Genomic DNA, 4,273 nt, shown 5'->3' on the forward strand with positions numbered 1-4,273 from the left:
AGTTACTCAAATTAAACAGAAGTCTATAATAAAACCATGGATCACACAAGGAATAAACATTTCCTGTAAGACAAAAAGGAAAATGTATTGTCAACCAAGAATAGCTGCAATGCTGATGATTTAGCTACATAAAAGGAATACTGTAAAATATTAAAAAAAGTAATTCAGACATCTAAACAAATGCACTACGAGAAAAAGATAGTAATGTCAGGAAACAAATTAAAAGTAATATGGGATATAGTGAAAGAGGAGACTGGTAGAAACAGAAAGGAACCGGAGCAAATAGCTCTGAGGCTAGATGACACATTAGTAACCAATGGGCATAGTGTGGCAACTTTATTTAACACGTACTTTATATCCGTTACTGATAGAATGGGATTGTCAGGATCAGTAAATAATGCCCTTGAATATCTGAAACTCGCCTTTACAAGTAGCTTCAGGTACATGAATATGTCACTCACTTCACCAAAGGAAATAACTTCCATAATAAAATTTTTAAAAACAAATCATTCGAGTATTTACGATGAAATATCAACAAAGTTAATTAAGGCATGTTCTTGTGAGTTTAGTACAATTCTAAATTACTTATGTAACCAGTCAATTACAACTGGTACATTTCCTGACTGGCTAAAATATGCAGATCTTAAGCCTCTGTTCAAGGAAGGGGATAAAGAGATACCATCAAACTACAGACACATTTCACTTTTGCCAGCATTCTCAAAAATTTTAGAAAAAGTAATGTACAGGCAGCTTCTCAACCATCTGACCACAAATAACATATTATCAAGAACACAGTTTGGATTTCTGAAGGGTTCTGATATCGAAAAGGCTATTTACACCTACAGTGAAAATGTACTTAATTCATTAAATAACAAGTTACAAGCAGCAGGTATTTTCTGAGATTTGTCAAAGGCATTCGATTGTGTGAACCACAACATCCTTTTAAATAAATTAGAATTCTATGGTGCCACATGAAGTGTTGCAAAATGGTTCAAGTCATACCTCGCTAACAGGAAACAAAGGGTGTCAGTGCAAGGGACTAGTGAGTTAAGTCATCAGTCATCATCAGAGTGGGAAGAAATTACATGTGGTGTCCCACAAGGATCCATCTTACAAGGGAACCTCCCCATCGCACCCCCCTCAGATTTAGTTATAAGTTGGCACAGCGGATAGGCCTTGAAAAACTGAACACAGGTCAATGGAGAAAACAGGAAGAAGCTATGTGGAACTATGAAAAAAATTAGTAAAATATACAAACTGAGTAGTCCATGCACAAGATATGCAGCATCAAGGAAACTTTGAGATCAGGAGCACCGTGGTCCCGTGGTTAGCGTGAGCAGCTGCGGAGTGAAAGGTCCTTGGTTCAAATCTTCCCTCGACTGAAATTTTTACTTTTTTTATTTTCGCAAAGTTATGATCTGTCCGTTCGTTCATTGACGTCTCTGTTCACTGTAATAAGTTTAGTGTCTGTGTTTTCCGATTGCACCGCAAAACCGTGCGATTAGTAGACGAAAGGACGCGCCTCTCCAATGGGAACCGAAAACATTTGTTCGCAAGGTCATAGGTCAACCGATTCCTCCACAGGAAAATACGTCTGATATAGTCTATACGACACTGGTGATGGCATGTGCGTCATATGACGGGAAAATGTTGTCGACCCACCTAACTTGTGCACTTAGCGAATGGGTAAAAAGATTCTTCTGCCTTGCCCGATTTAGGTTTTCTTGTGGATGTGATAATCACTCCCAAAAAAGTGATGAAAACATAAGAGTTTGTCACATATACTGAAAATAAAAAATTAAACTGTTCACTCGAGGGAAGACTTGAACCTGGGACCTCTCGTTCCGTAGCTGCTCCCGCTAACCACGGGACCACGGCGCTCCCAGAGTCCTACTGTCCTTGATGTTGCATATCTTCGCGTGGACTACTCAGTTTGTATATTTTACTAATTTTTTTTATAGTTCCACACAACTTCTTCCTCTTTTCTCGATTGATCTGTGTTCAGTTTTTCAAGGCCTATCCACTGCACCAACTTATAACTAAATCTGAGGGGGGGTGCGATGGGGAGGTTCCCTTGTTAGGGCCATTGCTTTTTCTTGTGTACATTAATGATCTCTCATAAGTTACACTGCCAGAAGCAGAGTTCGTTTTGTTTGCAGTTGACACAAGTATTGCAATAAATAGTATGTCGAGTGTAGTTCTAGAAAGATCTGCTAATGATATTTTCATGGATATTAATAAATGGTTTAAAGCCAACTCACTGACATTAAACTTCGAAAAGATTCATTATATGCAATTCAGAACCTGTAAGAGGTTTCCACACAGCATATGCATAATGTATGAAGAAGAGCAGATAGAGAGGTTGACAGTCATAAATTCCTGGGATTACAACTTGAGAATAAATTCAGTTGGGAGGAGCACACCACAGAACTGCAGAAACACCTTAACAAATCTGCTTTTGCAATGCGAGTGTTAGCAGACATAGGCTACATAAAAATGAAAAAGCTTGCATACTTTGCCTACTTTCATTCCATAATGTTATACGGTATAATATTTTGGGGTTACTCTGCAAGTCAAACAAAAGTTTTCAGAGTCCAAGAGCGTGTAATAAGCATTATTTGTGGAGTAAATTCATGGACATCCTGTAGAAACCTCTTCAAAGAACTGGATATACTAACTACTGCCTCTCAGTCTATGCAGTCCTTAATGAAATTTGGCCTAAATAATGTATCTCTTTTTCCAACAAACAGCTCAGTTTATACATACAATACCAGGAACAAAAATGATCTGCACAAGGACTTAAAAGCACTTACCTCAGTTCAAAAAGGGGTCCACTACTCAGGAAGACTCATCTTCAATAATTTGCCAGCAAATATAAAAAATTTAGTTACAAATAAAGATCAGTTTAAAACGAGCCTGAAAGGCTTACTAGTGGCCAACTCCTTCTATTCCATTGACGAATTTTTTAATGGAAACAAATGATGTATTGTATATATTCATACTATTAGTATTGTTATTTCAGCTTTTCAAAAAAAATTAAAAATTAAAAAAATCCACATCCATGAGGATCTCCTCAACACGGATCTATGGAATGAAAAACTAATCTAATCTAATCCATTGTTGGAAAGGGATAACTCGTCATTGATCCAAAGTACTGTCAACGTTGTCAGCTCCAAGCAATTCCTCAAAATTTGCCATTATATACCCCACATCACGCTGAACATGTTTAGTAGTCAAATCAGGTGTAAAAAAGGCAATTTTTTCTAGAAGCTTTACATTTTTTGGAATTCTCCTCTTATTTCTTGGCATAATTGGCAAAGAAATCTTTTTGTTCAATACCACTTGTCGCTTCGTTGTTACTAAATCCTAAATTGATGCACTCAATATGCATCACATAATCTCTGAAACTGAAGCCAGACAAAACTTGTCTCTTTACATTGCTTAATCGTTCTGGAGAACTAAAACTGACAGATAGTGCAGCAGAAAAGTACGTAGTTCCGATAACAGCTTAAGAGCTTCACCATTATCAGTCTGAAACATGTAATTACAATAGGTGACTGCTTTCAGTGAGTGTTTCAAAGGTATAGGATATAATTTATTGGATTTTGATAATAGTATAACATGTAATTCACCAGTTAAGCACTTAATCCTTGGCCAATTTAAAGACCCAGTAACGCCAGCAGCAACATCTGGCACATTGATTAAGGTCTCGGGCATAGAAACAGTTCATGTAATGACACGAGATCATAAATATGCTGCCATTCTAAAGAAATTTTCCAACTCGCTCCAAGAAAACATCCATTTTGACATCCCACATACAACTGTGTTTCATGCGATTGTCATAGAAGGACATCCTGTAGCAGCAAAGGCATGACGACTACCGCCAGATAAACTTAAAGTAGCTAAAGCAGAGTTCCAACAGATGATTAACGTAAAAATCTGCCAGCCGTCAAAGAGCGCCTGGGCAAGCTCCCTCCACTTAGTTCCCAAGAAAGACGGATTCTGGAAGCCTTGCGGAGAATACCGAGCTCTCAACAAAATCACCCCAAGCCTGATAGGTATCCTATTCCTAACATTTAAGATGTTAACAGCCAACTGCACGGAAAACAAATATTTTCAAAAATAGATCTGGTCAGAGCTTATCATCAAATCCCTGTACGTCCAGATGATGTACCTAAGACCGCAGTGATAACTCCATTTGCTTTGTTTGAGTTTTTGCGACTTCCGTTTGGACTCCAAAACGCAGCATAAACTTTTCAAAGGTATATCGACA

Source organism: Schistocerca americana, chromosome 3, assembly GCF_021461395.2.
Source record: "Schistocerca americana isolate TAMUIC-IGC-003095 chromosome 3, iqSchAmer2.1, whole genome shotgun sequence".
Lineage (NCBI taxonomy): Eukaryota > Metazoa > Arthropoda > Insecta > Orthoptera > Acrididae > Schistocerca > Schistocerca americana.